Here is an 18642-nt window from a genome sequence, read left to right on the forward strand (position 1 = left end):
TATAATATCTAAAAAATTAACAATAATTATTCATTAAATATTCAGCCAGTGTTTACATTTTATTTGAGTAAGGATTCAAATAAGGCCTACAAATTGCAACGAATTAAAGTGTTTTATGTGTCATTTAATTTATAGTCTCTCTCTCCATCTTTTTGTTCCTTACAATTTATTTGTTAAAAGAACTCAGTTGTCAGTGCCGTGAAGTTTCTTGCAGTCTGAATTTTGTAGGTTGCATCCCTATGTTGTAGTGGAATGTTATCCTAGTTATTTCCTGTGAATTGGTAGTGGAATCTAGAAGCTTGGTCAGATTCAGGTTTGACCTTTATGACAAGAATAATTCATAGGTGGTGTCTGTTCCTCCACTGGGACTCACATAATGTCTGGTTGTCTCTCCCTTTGTGATGTTAGCAACCACTGATTGTCAATGTCCAGATCCATTAGGGTTGCAAAATGATGACCGTCCAACTCTATCCTTTTTCATTTGTGACACAGAATACATCTATAAAGAAAAACTCCCTCCCATCTGCTATTTGGTTGCCCAACAGTTCATTTACATAAATAAGAAAAATGCTTAATTCTTTCCAGTTACTTACCAGTTTTCAAAATAATGAATTGGTTCCCTAGTATCCTTCAGTGGTGAATTGTTTTTCAGTATCTTTATGAATTCATGGATTAAATTTATTTGATGTGTTTTAATCCACTGTTGTTATGACTCTTATTGATACTTAAATTGTCCCACATTTGATCAGTGGAAGCTTTGCTATGGCTGTTTTTGTGTTTGCCAGTGTGATGGGTGTCAAGCAATTTTATGTTACTTTCATTTTTATTTCCCTGATTTCTACCATATGAATGAATTTGACCATACTCATGTGTTTGTTGGGCCCTTTGGCTTTACTCACTAGTGAATTGTTTGTCTGTATCCTTTGCACAATTTTCTATTCCCATTGTTGATTTTGTCTTACCAATTTTTAAGGGTGCTTTGTATAGAAAGTAATCCTTTGTGAGAATATAGTAGCACAAACATTTTTCCAGACATATTGATTGCAACTAACTGTCTTAGTACGTTTTGCCAAACCAAAAAAAAAAAAAAAATTATTTGTATATGGTCAAATATACTTGTTTTTATTTTATAGTTTCTTAGTTCTTGGTAAGGAAAGTCTCCCCAAACCATAGATTGTATATATAATCTCGTAGACAGTTTTCTTCAAGTTTAAAAATATTTTTCTTTTATATTAAAATCTTTAATCCATTTGTAGTTTACTTTTGAATTTAGTATAATATAGTAGTCCATTTTTATTTTCTTTCAGATGGGTAGCCCGTTATGACTGCACTTTAAAAAAAAAAAGAATTCATCTTTTTCCCATTGAACTACCAGTTTGGCACACAAACAATAGCCACTGTAATATAATTATCAATTATTTATTCTGTTCCACAAATACATTTTTATACACCCTTACTAATGCCATATTGATTTGAATACATAAACTTTATAGTACAACTGATATCTTAGTAAGCCCCTGTACATACCCACTCTGTCTTTTCTTACATTTTTATAGTTGTGTTAACTATTCTTTGGCATTCTTTTTCTATTGAATTTTAGAATCATTTTATCTAATTCCAAGAAAAACCTTGGAATTCTAATTGGAACTACATTAAATTTATATATTAAAATTTGTAGAATTAACAGTTTTTTATTGTCTTTCCTTCTAGGAACATGATATGACTTTCAATTTATTAAAATCCTATTTTGTGTCTTTTAATAGTTTTTTCCCTCAGTTTGTTTCAATATAGATTTTGAGTCTATCTTGTTAAATTTATTTATAGTATTTAGAATTTTTGTCACTAACATGATTTGAATGGATTTTTATTAGCAGCATGAAGATTATAAAGGCATAAGAAAGAACTTTTTAGACAGACTGTCCAGTCACTGGAACTTGTAATTGAATTGAAAGCTCCTTCTCATATTATCAGGAAGGAAAGGTGGATATGCATCTCTCTAAGATCATTTAGGTAAGGTCTTGCTAAGAGGTTGGGGGAGGGAACCAGATGAGCCCTGGAAGACCCACAAAGAAGAGGAATCTGGAATGTTGCTGTTTTAGCCAACATCCTAATGTCAGCCCTCACGAGAGGGCTCTTGACTTAATTAGCCAGTTTTTCTAGTGGGTACATGGACATGTAGGAGACCATTATAAAACATGCTGGGATAATCCAGGGTAAAAATTTCCCAAGGAAGTTTTTCTTCTGTTTGTTTTTTTCCTCTTAGAAATGCCATTTTGCTGTTATGATGTTGTTTGTTTTGGTTTTGCAATGAATACCTTTTTGTCGTTGTTTATTTCCACAGAAAAATAATTACAATAAATATACTCCTTCATTCACTTTGTGTATTCATAAATAATGGAAAGAATTTTAGCCCACTGGAGGCCAGAGTTAATATGATTTGCAGTGCATCTTCTCATTCAAGTTTCAAAACAACACCATGAAGTAGACAGGGTTTATTTCATTTGTATCTCATTTTTTAACAATTAGGAAATTAAGGCCCAGAAGAATTTACTTGTCCAAGGTCACACAACTAGTTAATGACAAAGCTGCCATGCAAACCAAGTGGCTGACTCAGAAGATCTTAGCACTAAACTATACTCCCTTCACACAACAAATTTGAGGTGGAAATGTATGACTTACTCTCTAACCTCCGTTTCTACTTCTGAAAAACAAAGGATTTTTAATAGATGATATCATCTGGCCACAGATTCTCATTATGCAGAAAACTGACTTTTAACCTTAATCCACTAATGCTGATCTAGGTGGATTTAATGAATTCATAAACTAAGGTGAGCTATTTAATATTTGACACTTGTCAGAGATTAATCAATTATATTTTACCTTCTCTTTCTTCCCTTTCTTTCTCCTTTGGCTTTCCTAATAAGGGCCCAGCAATGAAGAGGACCAGGCCAGAGAAGGGATCCAAAGACAGGAAGGAAGTGCAGAGGATGTGCACAGACAGATGGAGGCCAGGACTTGCAGATTAAACTTCCTAGGAAGGCAGTAAAAATAAATGGAAACCCCATCCCCATCAAGCAAAGGAATATTTTCTACAACTAGTGTCTTGCTGTGGGGCGATGGGGCTAACTTGCATTATTTCAGGACATCAAAGGGGACAAACAGAAAAATTTCTCTCTGAAGCTGATTTATTTAATCTTGACAAATCAGCCATCGTGCACTAGGTTTGTGTGTTTGGACCATGGTATTTTTCAGGTTAAGTGATATATTTCCAATAACTTTATGCAAACCCTCTTGATCTCTAGTCATTAGCCATAGTTTATAAGGACTGGTACAGTCCAGCCCCCATTAACTCTTAAAACTGACCAGCCAGGATTCCCTTTCAGGACAGGACTTCACATTAAGGATAAATTTTTGGAAGTGGAATAAAATTGTCATAATAGGGCAGGATACAAAATCAATAAGCAAAAATCAGTTGCATTTCTATATGCTAGGAATGAGCAATCAGAAAAGTAAATTAAGAAGACAATTCCATTTTCAATAGCATCAAAAATGAATAAAGTAGTTAGAAATAAATTTAACCAAGGAGGTGAAAGACTTTTACACCAAAAACTACAAAACATTACAAAAAGAAATGAAAGAAGAAAAGAAAGAAAATAAATGAGAAGACATCTTGTGTTTGTGGACTGGAAGGCTTAATATTATTAAGATGACAATACTATCCAAAGCAATCTACAGATTCAATGCAATCTCTCTCAAAATCTCGATGTTTTTTTGCAAATATAGGGGGGGAAAAGGTCCTAAAATTCATGACATCTCAAGGGACCCCCAAATAACCAAAACAATCTCAAAAAGATGAACAAAGTTGGTGGTCTCACATTTCATGATTTTAAAACGTAATACAAAACTCCCAATAATCAAAACAGTGTGGGATGGCATAAGGACAGACATATAGACCAATGGAATACAATAGACAGTCCAGAAATAAACCCTTGCATATATGGCCAATTGATTTTTGACAAGACTGCCAAGACCATTCAATGGGGAAAAAACAGTCTTGTCAACAAATGGCACTGAGAAAACTAGATACCCACATGCAAAAGAATGAAGTTGGACCTTTACCGTACCCCATTTACAAATATTAATTCAAAATTGATTAAAGACCTAAATGCAATAGCTAAAACTATAAAATTCTTACATAGGAGAAAATCTTCATGACCTTGGATTTGACAATAGTTTAAGTATGGCATCAATATCACAGGCAACAAAAGAAAAAATAGATAAATTGAATCTCATCAAAATTTAAAACTTTTGGCATCATAGGACACAATGATGTGAAAAGGCAACCCACAGCATGGGAGAAAATATTTGCAAATCATATATCCAACAAAGGATTAGTATCCAGAATATATAAAGAACCCCTAAAACTCAATGATAAAAAAAAAACAACAATCTAATTTAAAAAGGGGCAAAATAATTCAAAGACATTTCTCCAAAGAAGATATACAAATGGCCAATAAGCACATGAAAATATGCTTAACATCATTAGTCATCAGGGAAAGGCAAATCAAAACCACAATGGGATATACTTCACAACTGCTAAGATGGCTATTATAAAAAAAAAAGAAAGAAAAAAAAATCCCAGAAAACTTAAAATGTTGATGAGAGACTTCTAGTTTCTGGTCTGGAATGTAAGAAGTATGGACATCTCCACCCTGACAACACATAAAAAGCTGAACAAACTGAAAAATTAACAACACTTCTTAGATCTGTAAGAGAAGTGATCTCACAGGGCAAACCATTGCTTCCAATATTGGAGAGACAAACAGATGGAGACAAAGGATCACAGCTTACTGCAAAAACCCATGAACAGACACCTCTGCAGGAATGAGCGCCAGGGGAGGAAAAACCTGGATTGACAAATTGACAATTGTCAAATTGACATCAATTGACAAATTGATGGAAGCTCAGTGTAGAGGAGTCTAAGAGTTAAAAAATTTAGAGACACCCAGACATGGAGTGGGGAAGTGGCCTACACTTTTGTGCTTCACCTCCAATACCTCAAGTTGGTTCTCACAGTGAGTATCAGAGAAAAGAACAAGGATAACAAATAGAACATAGTAAGAAATATGGTAGCTTATTACCCAACTATACCAATAATCACTTTGAATGTCAATGGTCTAAATGCACCAACTTAAAAGACAGATATTGTCAGAGTGGATCAAAAAACAGGACCCAATTCTATGCCGTCTACAAGAAACCCACTTTAAATATGACACATTCAAATTCAAAGTAAATGGTTGGATAAAGATATACTATTCTGGGCTTTCCTGGTGGCGCAGTGGTTGAGAGTCCGCCTGCCGATGCAGGGGACACGGGTTTGTGCCCTGGTCTGGGAGGATCCCACATGCCGCAGAGCGGCTAGGCCCGTGGGCCATGGCCGCTGGGCCTGCGCGTCCGGAGCCTGTGCTCCACAACAGGAGAGGCCGCAACGGTGAGAGGCCCGCGTACCACAAAAAAAAAAAAAAAAAAAAAAAGATATACTATTCTGACACTAATCAAGAAAAGCAGGAGTATTTATACTAATTTCAGACAAAGCAGATTTCAGAGCAATGAAAGTTAGGGATAAAGAAGGGCATTAAATAGTGCTGAAGGGGTCGATTCTCCAAGAAGACATAATAATCCTTAACATGTATGTGTGTAACAGCAGAGCAACAAAATACATGAGGCAAAAACTGATAGAACTACAAGGAGAAATAGATGAATCCACTATTACAGTAGGAGACTTCATCACCTCTCTATCAAAAATAGATAAGTCAGCAGGTAGAATCAGTAAGGACATAGTTGAATTCACAACACCATCAATCAACTGGAAAAAAATTGACATCTATAGACCATCTAACAACAGAAATATACACATTCTTCTCAAACTCACATGGAACATTCACCAAGATAGACCACATTCTGGACCTTAAAGCACACCTTAAATTCAAAAGAATAAAAACCACACAATGTCTGCTCTCAGACCACAATGGAATTAAACTAGAAACCAATAACAGAAAGATAGCTGGGAAATGCCCCCAAATACTTGGAGATTAAACAATATGCTTCTAGATAACACATAGGTCAAATAAGAAATCTCAAAAACATTGGTAAGGATGTTGAGAATTTGGAACCTCTGTGCATTGTTGGTGGGAATGTAAAATGGTACAGACACTATGGAAATAGTTTGGTTGTTCCTCAAAAAGTTATAAAGAGACTTATCATATGACCCAGCAATTCCACTCTTAGATATATACCCAACAGAGTTGAAAACAGGGACTCAAACAGATACTTGTATGCCAATATTCATAATGTCATTATTCATAATAGCCAAAAAGTGGAAACTATTCAAGCAGCCATCACTAGATGAATGGATAAACAAAATTTGGTTTATACATACAATGGAATATTATTATTCAGCTATAAAAAGAAATGAAGTTTTGATACATGGTACAATATAGATGACCCTTGTTTTATGCTAAATGAAATAACAACACCAAAAGGACAAATATTGTATAATTCCACTTATATGAGGTATCTATTAGATTAGGAACATTGATAGAAACAGGAAGTAGAATGGAGGTTACCACAGACTGGAGAGAAGGGGGTATGGGGAGTTATTGCTTAATGTACATGGAGTTTCTGTTTGGGATGATGAAAAAGTCTGGAAATACATAATGGTGGTGGTTATACAACACTGTGAATGTACTTAATGTCACTAAATTGTACATTTTAAAATGGTTAAAATGGTATATCTTACGTATATTTTGCCACAATTTTTAAAAAGTGAAAAAAAATTGACATGATAGGGAAAACAGAGTTGAAGGAAAAGGAAGAGCCAGATAAAAGTGAGTGAGAGGAGCAAAGCCAGGAAATCTCAGAAGTCCAGCCACCAAAATTTTTTTTAACATTCCACAGAAACAACAAAATGGAGAGTTCTGTGAAGTTAAAAAAGCTATCTGGGGCTTCCCTGGTAGCTCAGTGGTTGTGAGTTCGCCTGCCGATGCAGGGGATGTGGGTTGTGCCCGGGTCTGGGAAGATCCCACATGCCACGGAGCGGCTGGGCCCAAGAGCCATGGCTGCTGAGCCTGTGCGTCCGGAGCCTGTGCTCCGCAACGGGAGAGGCCACGGCAGTGAGAGGCCCGCGTACCACATACACAAAAAAAAAGCTATCTGGATTAAATCTCCTTCTAGAAGTTCAGGAAAATAAAATTCATGTTAAAATGAACAACAGAAAAGAGTCAAAGTCAACTCTCCGGCAAAACTAAGGAAAAAAAAGGGAATAAGGATCAGATCAGATTAACATCCCTACAATGAATACCTGCCAGAAAGATATGCTCAAAAAACAAATCAAAGCTCTAATGTCCTAAGAGAGCTGAAAGTCATTGAGAAAGTGACATAAGAACAACATACATCAGAATTAGAGAAACTCAGAAATTGGATCAGAATTCAAAGAAGAATTAGAATAGTAAAAAAAAAAATTGAGAAATGAAGATTAAAGTATAAGTGACACAAAAGCAAAGAAACACAACAAACAAAACATTGAAAGAGAAGGTGAAAAGGAGAGAAAATTTTAAAATCAAAAAGAAATGAAGGGGGGTTCCCTGGTGGCACAGTGGTTAAAACTCTGCCTGCCAACTCACGGGACACGGGTTCGAGCCCTGGCCCGGGAAGATCCCACGTGCCACAGAGCAACTAAGCCCATGCACCACAACTACTGAGCCTGTGTGCCACAACTACTGAAGCCCACGCACCTAGAGCCCGTGCTCCACAACAAGAGAAGCCACTGCAACGAGAAGCCCACACAGCACATCGAAGAGTAACCCCCACTCACCACAACTAGAGAAAGCCCGTGCGCAGCAATGAAGACCCAAGGCAGCCAAAAATAAAAATTAATTAATTTAAAAAAAAGAAATGAAGAAGGAAATTCAAAGTATTTGAGGGAAAGGAACAAATATTGGAGACAGGAAAAAGAGGTCCAACATACAGATGATGGAAGTTCCCAGGGAAGCAATTTAAAGCAAGGGAACAGAACAAATATTAAAAATTATAATTACAGAAAAACTTTCCTAAAATTAAATATATAATGTAAATATAGAGAAATTTAATATATATGTTTAAAGCTACATTTTAAAAGAACACACTGTCTACCTGAGAAATAGCAAACCAGAATAATCAATATACATATTCTAGTAAAATCACTGGACTTTAATGAAAAAAGATAAAGTTCTTTAAGTATCTATGCAAAAAGAGCATATAACTTAAAAGGGATAGAAAAGTAGACTATCAGACTTTTTAACAGCAATTCTTTATGCCATAAGTAAGTGTCAAAACATATTTAAGATTTTCAAGGAAAGAAAATGCAAGTCAAGTAAAATATCCAGTAAAATTGACCTTCAAGTATAAATGGCATAGATATATTGTAATCAACATAAAAAAACTCAGGGAATACTCTTTCCATAAGCCCATTCTAAGGAATCTACAGAGGACAAGCTTTCAGACAACCAAAATGGCTAGATTAGAGAGACATAAGGAATTTATGATGAGGATTAAATATATATTTACCTATGGAACTAAGATTAAATGAGGGCTGGGAATTTCCTGGCAGTCCAGTGGTTAAGACTCCATGCTTCCATTGCAGGGGGCATGGGTTCAATCCCTGTTTGGGGAACTAAGATCCCGCATGCCGTGTGGCATGGCCAAAAAAAAAAAAAAAAAGATTAAATGAGGGCTAAATGAGGAAGATTATAGTACACACGGGCTAGCTATAGAGGCTGACAACTATTAGAGCCCAACTATAATAAAATGGATAATATATGCAAAAATTAACTGTTTTCAACAATTAGAATTGGTGATGATAGTATTAATATTGTTACTTTGTGATTGTTGTGTGTTTAATATGAAATAAAACAAAGTAGTAAATAAATTCTTTTTTTTCAATAGGTTTTATCTCCAATTGTTTATTGCTAGTAAATAAAAATAAAATTACTCTTTGTATATTAACCTATTGTTCTCTAATGTTGGTAAATTTATTTATTAAATATAATAGTTTTGGTGTATATTTCTTAGCATTTTTAAAATAACAATTATGAAATCTACAAATAAAGACACCTTTGCTTCTTCCTGTTCAGTCTGAATGTCTTTTAATTCTTTTTTACACGTTATTGCTGAAATGTTGAATAAGAGTGATGAGAGAGGACAATCTTGCCGTGTGCCAAATTTTATAGCAAAAACATACAGTGTGATAACTAAGCATGGCGTCAGTGCTATATTTTTCTGTAGAAGTTCCTTATCAGATTGAGGAAGTTCTGTTCCTAATTTGGTGATAGTGTTTCTTATCAATTTGTTGTTAAATTTTTGTTATATGTTTTTTCCTGTCTTTATTTAGATGATCATATGGATTTTCTCCTTTATTCTGTTAATATGGTGAAATGTATTTCCAAATGTAAAACCAAATTTGCACTCCTGATATAAACATTACTTGGTCAATTACTTTATATATAAATCTTTTTTTTTACTGGATTTTATTTGCTAATATATAAAAGTTTTTTCTTTTTGATGATCATATGGTTTTTATTCTTCAATTTGTTAATATGGTGTATCACATTGATTGATTTGCGTATATTGAAGAAACCTTGCATCCCTGGGATAAATCCCACTTGATCATGGTGTATGATCCTTTTAATGTGTTGTTGGATTCTGTTTGCTAATATTTTGTTGAGGATTTTTGCATCTATATTCATCAGTGATATTGGTCTGTAATTTTCTTTTTTTGTAGGATCTTTGTCTGATTTTCGTATCAGGGTGATGGTGACCTCATAGAATGAGTTTGCGAGTGTTCCTTCCTCTGCAATTCTTTGGAAGAGTTTGAGAGGATGGGTGTTAGCTCTTCTTTAAATGTTTAATAGAATTCACCTGTGAAGCCATCTGGTCCTGGGCTTTTGTTTGTTGGAAGATTTTTAGTCACAGTTTCAATTTCATTACTTGTGGTTGGTCTGTTCATATTTTCTATTACTTCCTGGTTCAGTCTTGGAAGGTTATACCTTTCTAAGAATTTGTCCATTTCTTCCAGGTTGTCCATTTTATTGGCATAGAGTTGCTTGTAGTAGTCTCTTAGGACGCTTTGTATTTCTGCATTGTCAGTTGTAACTTCTCCTTTTTCATTTCTAATTTTATTGATTTGAGTCCTCTCCCTCTTTTTCTTGATGAGTCTGGCTAAGGGCTTATCAATATTGTTTATCTTCTCAAAGAACCAACTTTTAGTTTTATTGATATTTGCTATTGTTTTCTTTGTTTGTATTTCATTTATTTCTGCTCTGATCTTTATGATTTCTTTCCTTCTGCTAACTTTGGGTTTTGTTTGTTTTTCTTTCTCTAGTTCCTTTAGGTGTAAGGTTGGATTGTTTATCTGAGATTTTTCTTGTTTCTCGAGGTAGGCTTGTATTGCTATAAACTTCCCTCTTAGAACTGCATCCCATAGGTCTTGGATCATCATGTTTTCACTGTCATTTGTCTCTAGGTATTTTTTTATTTCCTCTTTAATTTCTTCAGTGATCTCTTGGTTATTTAGCAACATATTGTATAGTCTCCATGTGTTTGTGTTTTTATGGATTTTCCACATAATTGATTTCTAATCTCATAGCCTTGTGGTCAGAAAAGATGCTTGATATGATTTCAATTTTATTAAATTTACTGAGGCTTGATCTGTGACCCAAGATGTGATCTATCCTGGAGAATGTTCCATGTGCACTTGAGAAGAAAGTGTAATCTGCTGTTTTTGGATGGAATGTCCTATAAATATCAATTAAATCTATCTGGTCTGTTGTGTCATTTAAAGCTTGTGTTTCCTTATTAATTTTCTGTTTGGATGATCTGTCCATTGGTGTAAGTGAGGTGTTAAAGTCCCCCACTATTATTGTGTTACTGTCAATTTCCTCTTTTATAGCTGTTAGCAGTTGCCTTATGTATTGAGGTGCTCCTATGTTGGGAGCATATATATTTATAATTGTCATATCTTCTTCTGGGATTGATCCCTCGATCATTATGTAGTGTCCTTCCTTGTCTCTTGTAACATTCTTTATTTTAAAGTCTATTTTATCTGATATGAGTATTGCTACTCCAGCTTTCTTTTGATTTCCATTGGCATGGAATATCTTTTTCCATCCCCTCACTTTCAGTCTGTATGTGTCCCTAGGTCCTAAGTGGGTCTCTTGTAGACAGTATATATACGGGTCTTGTTTTTGTATCCATTCAGTGAGCCTGTGTCTTTTGGTTGGAACATTTAATCCATTCACATTTAAGGTAATTATCGATATGTATGTTCCTATTACCATTTTCTTGGTAATTGATTTGGGTTTGTTTTTGTAGGTCCTTTTCTTCTCTTGTGTTTCTCACTTAGAGAAGTTCCTTTAGCATTTGTTGTAGAGCTGGTTTGGTGGTGCTGAATTCTCTTAGCTTTTGCTTATCTGTAAATCTTTTGATTTCTCCATCGAATCTGAATGAGATCCTTGCCAGGTAGAGTAATCTTGGTTGTAGGTTCTTCCCTTTCATCACTTTAAGTATATCATGCCACTCCTTTCTGGTTTGTAGAGTTTCTGCTGAGAAATCAGCTGTTAACCTTATGGGAGTTCCCTTGTATGTTATTTGTTGTTTTTCCCTTACTGCTTTCAATAATTTTTCTTTGCCTTTCATTTTTGCCAATTTGATTACTGTGTGTCTCGGCATGTTTCTCCTTGGTTTTCTCCTGTATGGGACTCTCTGTGCTTCCTGGACTTGACTGGCTATTTCCTTTCCCATGTTAGGGAAGTTTTCAACTATAATCCCTTCAAATATTTTCTTGGGTCCTTTCTCTCTCTTTTCTCCTTCTGGGACCCCTATCATGAGAATGTTGTTGCGTTTAATGTTGTCCCAGAGGTTTCTTAGGCTGTTTTCATTTCTTTTCATTCTTTTTTCTCTATTCTGTTCTGCAGCAGTGAATTCCACCATTCTGTCTTCCAGGTCACTTATCCGTTCTTCTGCCTCAGTTATTCTACAATTGATTCCTTCTAGTGTAGTTTTCATTTCAGTTATTGTATTGTTCATCTCTGTTTGTTTGTTCTTTAATTCTTCTAGGTCTTTGTTAAACATTTCTTGCATCTTCTTGATCTTTGCCCCCATTCTTTTTCTGAGGCCCTGGATCATCTTCACTATCATTATTCTGAATTCTTTTTCTGGAAGGTTGCCTATCTCCACTTCATTTGGTTGTTTTTCTGGGGTTTTATCTTGTTCCTTCATCTGGTATATAGCCTTCTGCCTTTTCACCATGTCTATCTTTCTGTGAATGTGGTTTTTGTTCCACAGGCTGCAGGATTGTAGTTCTTCTTGCTTCTGCTGTCTGCCCTCTGGTGGATCCGTAAATTCTTGAGAACTGGAATTCTCCATGTGGAATTTCTTCTGAGATCCTGATGTAATTTAGAAGGGGTTAATTGAAAACACTGTAGTCCTGAAATTGAATTAGAAATAGTAACATGAACTCATGAAGTATTCTATCCCAATTTTACCTATTGAAAAGACCTAGAAACAGTTACCAACCTAGTAGCAATGAACACCCCCTAGTGTCCATATCAATAAAGGTATCAATAAATAAAGGTAATTAGTGCTTCTTTTGGAGAAATGGCTGATTCCAGGTCTGGAGCAGCAAATGTACAAAATGAGCCTGGAACATCTTGTCATACTAGGTAGAAAGGAAGATACCTACTGGCCAAAGATTGGACAGTTTGAGCTTTAATAAAGATTAGAATTACAGTAGATTGAAACACATCAACTAGATGTAAATCCATGAATTATAATGACACTAAGAAACCTAATTAAGTCACCTTTTGAGGATGACAGAGAACCAATTCATTATCTTGGAAACTGGTAAATTAAAAGAAAAAAGCAAGTATTTACCCAAATTTTCTCTTAAGAACTTATCTCATGGTAACAAAATACTGGATGAGAGGAAACATCTCCTTATAAACTTATTCAGCTAAAAAATAAAAACAAAATTATAGAATTAAAATATCACCATTTTGCAACCCTCAGTGACTTAATTCAGGGTTCTCGGAATTCAGCATGAACACCTGCTAGCCTCAAAAGAAAAAGAGCAAAACCAGACATTACCAACCTCCTGATGAAAGAACACACCACCATCTGCAGTTTTGCCAGACAGATGGAACCTCAGACTGGTGAAACCTCTGGGGCAGTTGCCAGTTTGCAAGAAATGCAGAGGACAGAGGAATATGCTGAAGTACCCTATTAAAATACAGTTCTCAGGGCTTCCCTGGTGGCGCAGTGGTTGAGAGTCCGCCTGCCGATGCAGGGGACATGGGTTCGTGCCCCGGTCTGGGAAGATCCCACGTGCCGCGGAGCGGCTGGGCCCGTGAGCCATGGCCGCTGAGCCTGCGCGTCCGGAGCCTGTGCTCCGCAACGGGAGAGGCCACAGCAGTGAGAGGCCCGCGTACCGCAAAAAAAAAATAAAAATAAAAAGTACAGTTCCCAGACTGTGGGAAACTCCACAGGTCAAAAGGCCTATTGTCCTTCAACAGATAAATTGTAACAAAAGGCTTAAAAGGCACATCAAGTTAAAAAAAAAAATGGGCAAGATGCAACTTGGGAGATAATTATGTAAAGAAACTAGCAAAAGTGATAGGGATAGGGATGGGGCACATGGAGAGGCTTCTGGGGTGGCTGGCAGAGGTCTATTTGCTGACTTGGGTGGTGACTACAAGGATGTTTGCCTCATAAAAATTCACCAGTCTATATAATCTATATACTTGTTTTGTGTGGTTTTTCTGTACTTGTGTTTTATTTTACTATAAAAAGCATAATAAGTACTCCTTTACCTGGAATAAACAGTTTGGGGGGGGGAAGGAAAGGGTCCAAATGAAGAGATCAGGAAGCTCTACAAAATATTTCATATCAGATGCAAACTAAATATTAGGCAAGAGGAAAAATATTAATTTTGAAAAGGCTGTATAGTTATCCTCCAAACCAATGAAGGATTCTTAACACACAACAAAGGAAAATATCAGAGGAACCCTGGGGCTAAAGTTTCAGAGCTGGAAGATGCCTGAAAAAAACAAAAAAACAAAAAACATCCCAAGGAGCTTCCTCATTTTCCAGATTAGAAAACTGAGGGCCAGAGATGGTGACTCCCACAAGCTCCACGAAGCTAGTGCCAGAACCAGGTCTAACACTCAGGTCTCCCAATCTGGGACTGTCCACCACAGAACAGACTTTGCTTCCTTTAGATTCAATTTTTTTTTTTTTAAGAGGTAGCTGAGTTGAACATTTTTAATATTTATCCAGAACATCCCATGATAACGTTTCAAATTGCATTCACAGCTGGATCTTCTGAGGGGAAATAAGATATAGAAATGCTTTCTCAGAGCTGGGTCTGGTTAGCCTAACAGCAGAATTGGGTGGGGGAACCCTGGCCTGAACCTTTGAGAGACTGTCTCTAATCTTAGGCCGTTCTCTCTTTGCCATCTATAGCCTCTTCCTCTACCTCTACCTTCCTCTTTTTTGCCTCGCCTTGGTCTGATTGCCTCTCCATTAAGTAGATATAGATCATACTCGCACGTTTAAAAGTAACTGTTAGGCGCTATCCTAAGCACTTTACCTGGCTTATCTCAGTGAAGCCTTTACATTCCTATGAGGCAGATTGTCCCATTTTAGAGATAAGAAGACAGAGTAACAGAGATTAGTAACTTGCCCCAAACTTTGCAGCTGTAAAGTAAGCGGTAGGGTTCTCAACTCCAGAACCCGCCTTTTTTTTTTTTGCGGTACGCGGGCCTCTCACTGCTGTGGCCTCTCCCGTTGCGGAGCACAGGCTCCGGGTGCGCAGGCTCAGCTGCCATGGCTCACGGGCCTAGCCGCTCCGCGGCATGTGGGATCTTCCCGGACCGGGGCACGAACCCGTCTCCCCTCCATCGGCAGGCGGACTCTCAACCACTGCGCCACCAGGGAAGCCCCAGAACCCGCCTTTTTAAGGACTGTGTTATCTAGGCAGAACAAAATTGCACCTTGTGTCCAATTTTGAAAATGAGCAAGTTTTTCGCGATACTTTGTCCAAAAACCAAAATTGCATTCATTTGGGGGAATCTACTCGATTCGTTGTTGTTTTTGATAGCCATATCAAAGAAAAAATTAATTTTAAAGTCTACAGAGTTTTTCCAGTGTGTTCTTCTTTTGTGTATCAAGTGGTCTTCCACGGGAAAACATGAGAAAACACCCTGAAGGCCACCAGTCCGGTGTGCAAGGAGGAGTTGGGGCGGTGCGGGGGAAGGGCGAGGTGAACCGACGTCCAGCGCTCGGTTCCGCTCCGGATTCTCCTCTCCCGACCAGTGGGAGGAGGGCGGGTAGGCGTGGCGGAAGGACCGCAGGTCCATTCCCAGAGCGCTATGCAAATGACATGCAAATCAGCGCGTGTGAGCCAGAGGCGGCCTTTTGGGTCTGGACTCGGAGCGCCGTGCTCTCAGTCGTTAGCACACTCGCGTTTGCTCTCCCACTTGCTCGCTTTCTCGCCGGCTATTCACCCTCGCCCCGCCCCGTCCCGTGCGGGACTGGCCTCGCGGGCTCCCAGCGCCTCCCGGTCCGCAGCCGGCGGCGGATTGAGCGCTGAACCTGCGCTGCGCGCCGGTGGCCGGGACGCCCCCGCCGAGCGCCGTGCCTCGGCTCCCGGGCCGCTTTCGCCGCGCGGGTGAGTGAGCCCGCCCCACGCTTTTGTCCCGGCGCGGTCCCTGGGAGTCATTCCTCGAGGGCGGGGGTCCCGGGGTCGGGACCCTCCCTCGGGAGCCTGCCCCTGGCTCCACTGTTCGAGAGGGGTTCCTACGTGCGGCGAGGAGTTGGGGCGGGGTGTGGCGCGTAAGGCGGCGACCCCAGCGTTTCCAGGCAGCACGGTTTTCTTTTGAAAGGTGAGGTGCTTGGGGACAGTTATGCCGTTGTCTCTATAGGCGTCATCCGAAGGGGGCGCTTTTGATTTGAGGGCTGCAAATAGCCGCTAGCCTTCAAGGAAGAGAGGTGGGCTCTTCTCCCAGCTGCGGGGGCGAAGGTGCCACGTGAAAGTCCTTCTAGCCTAAACGCGAGTCAGGGAAGATAGGGCAGTGGCGGCAGCCCCGGCGTCCTAGGCAAAACTGGGGCGTCGGGCGTCACAGTCTTGCTCTCCCTCCCTGCTCCTCACTGAAGCCCCTCGCCTGTAGTGCCTCCTTGTCTTCGACCGGAGTTTCATGGTTGAAGGACCCTTGTTCGCAGATCATTGCGGTTGGAAAGTTTAGGCTAAACTAATTCCCAGGTGTTAGCTGTCTATGGTTAAGGCAGAGCTCCTCCCTGGGAACTGTGGCTACTTACACTCTTCAAGACCCAAAGGGCTGAATTTCTAGGAGTGGTATTGCAGATGTGAAGACGGGCTGATGGGGAGAGCATCTCGTTGTTGTTGGGAGGGCACATCCTCTATATAGTAACCTGAGGGAGAAAGACCCAGCTTCTTTGAGTCCTAGAAGGGGTAAAAATAGCCCTTGCAATTGAAGGAGCTGGGCCCTGGTGGGGGAACACCCGGGCGGTGGGAACAGTGCCAGGCCTCAGGCCGCTGGTTTTACCATCCTTCCTCTCTCCAAGCGCAAAGAGCAGAGTATGTGCAATCCGCCCCCGCAGCCCCCAAGACCTCGGGAGCCTGCCTAGTGTTGCATCCCCCTTCCAGCTGGGGCTGTAGGTTCTTCCCTGCTTTAGTGCAATCTTTTGTCAAAATGCACAACTTGTCAATGAGTTATTTGCAAATGAGGGGCTTGAGAGAACCATTTAGGGAACCCCTCACACTTCAAAGCATCAGGGACCCACAATGCAAGTCTCTGGGGGAAGTGTAGGTGCTTCTGGGTGCCTAAAAGGCATTTCAGGTTCTAGTAAAATATTTTTTGTTTTTTTCACTTTATTTCCCTCTTCCCCTCCATCTCTTTACTTTTAAATTCCTGACCCCCTTCCCTTCTCTCTTCGGTGATCCTCTGTCATAGTCTCTTTCCCTGCCCTGCGTACTGCAGGGATGTAGAAGGTGATGCTGCTGGCACCATAGTGCCCTAGGCTGGTATGGAATGTTCTTTCTTCATGCCCAGAGTGAGGTTGGCCCTTTGTCTCCCATCCTAGGTGGGCCAGTAGCCTTCATCCAGAGCAGGGAGGAGCCTGGGCACTTGGCCCTGGGTGGGGAGTGGCTGGACGCTGGCTACTGGATGGGGTAGTGGGTACTCTGGGGACAAGAGCCTTTTCACCAAGATGTGCCTCTCTGTGCCTTCACTCATGATACAAAAAAATGCTGGTCCTCGTGCACTACTAGACATGAGCTCGGAAAACTACCCCACAGTGGCAAAGGATCTGTGTGTTTGGTTTCTTTTGTGCAGTAACTAAATAACTGAGGAGGGGGTAGCTGGGGCCTTGGAGTATTTTCTTTATATGAGGTTTGCTGATCCTCTTATCAGGAGACTTTCCTCAGGGGTTAGATCTTGGGGGACATGTACAGAGCAGACTAGGCCCTGGGGAAGTTCCTGGTCTAACTGGTAAGCTTAGGTGGACTCACCTGCAGCCTGGACCTTAGACAGACAGGTGTAGTCACTATAGAGCAGGGGCCTCTGGCTGGCAGCTGCAGGGGAGTCTGCTGGGAAGGCTTGTCAGAAAAGGAGGCTGGCCCCAGATGGTGCTGGGGTTGAGAGGCCCTTGCAGTGCCACAAGTGGAGGAGGGGTTTTGATCGTAGCTGGGGAGTTCTGCCCCAGCCTCAGAGAAACAGACTGTGAATGCTCTGGGGTCACCGTGTACTCAGTGTCTACAAGAATGACCCCTTGCTTCCCCCCCAAGATATGAGAATGAGTCTGTGAAACAGTTGATTTATTGGCGCTTTGCTTTTTAAGAGGTTCAAGAGGTGACAGTTTGAGAATGCAGCCCAGCCTGGAGGTAGGGGTGCAGAGATCCCATGAACATGTGGACTTTTAGTATCTTTCTGAGAACAACACTTCTTCGTATTCTGGAAATATACACCAGGGCCGCTTGGAAGCCTAACTGCCCTTCCCCCGGTTCGAACCAACATACTCTGATTGGGAAATTGTTCATTCTTAAAAGCTTCCTGTCCTATCCTTTCTGTAAATGTAGGGAAATTTAGAGTACAACCCTTAGAAAGTAACCTTTCCGAATAAAAGACGTTGTCCTCTCCCAACTTGACTATTTGTCATTCTCCTCTGACCCGCAGAGAGTATACCCAGAGGACACGAGGTAGGACTGTTTGCATGTGGACACTTGGGTGGCATGGGGCTGGGAGTCCAGAGTGAGAGCAGCGCAGAAGAGTCACTAGGACAGGATCCTGTGCCACGTGACATCTGCCCCCTCCCTTCTGCTCCCTTAGCCCCCTGCTCCACAAGCACTGAAAGGTGAGTGTGCTGGGCCAGGGTCTGCCGTGTGAGCCTCTCCCACCTGTGCAGTTCCGCAGATGAATGCCCTTGTCTCTTTATTGAGTTTTGGCTTCATACTTTTCCGTTTGTTTTAAGCCAACAGGTTGAGCAAATGCAGTTCTTACACTCTCAAGGTGGGTGGACCTCAGTATTTGTCAC

General features: G+C 39.9%; 1 protein-coding gene across 1 annotated transcript in view; it reads left to right on the forward strand.

Annotated features, from left to right (window-relative positions):
• Positions 1–15742: 15742 nt before the first annotated feature.
• Positions 15743–18642, forward strand: part of MYLK (myosin light chain kinase) — a gene marked incomplete at its 5' end in the record, with an annotated part of 266723 nt that continues 263823 nt past the window's right edge. The window contains one exon of the mRNA XM_082655466.1: positions 15743–15760. The remainder of the gene's footprint in view (positions 15761–18642) is intronic.

The sequence above is a fragment of the Grampus griseus genome, assembly GCF_964374135.1.
Source record: "Grampus griseus genome assembly, chromosome: 5".
NCBI lineage: Eukaryota > Metazoa > Chordata > Mammalia > Artiodactyla > Delphinidae > Grampus > Grampus griseus.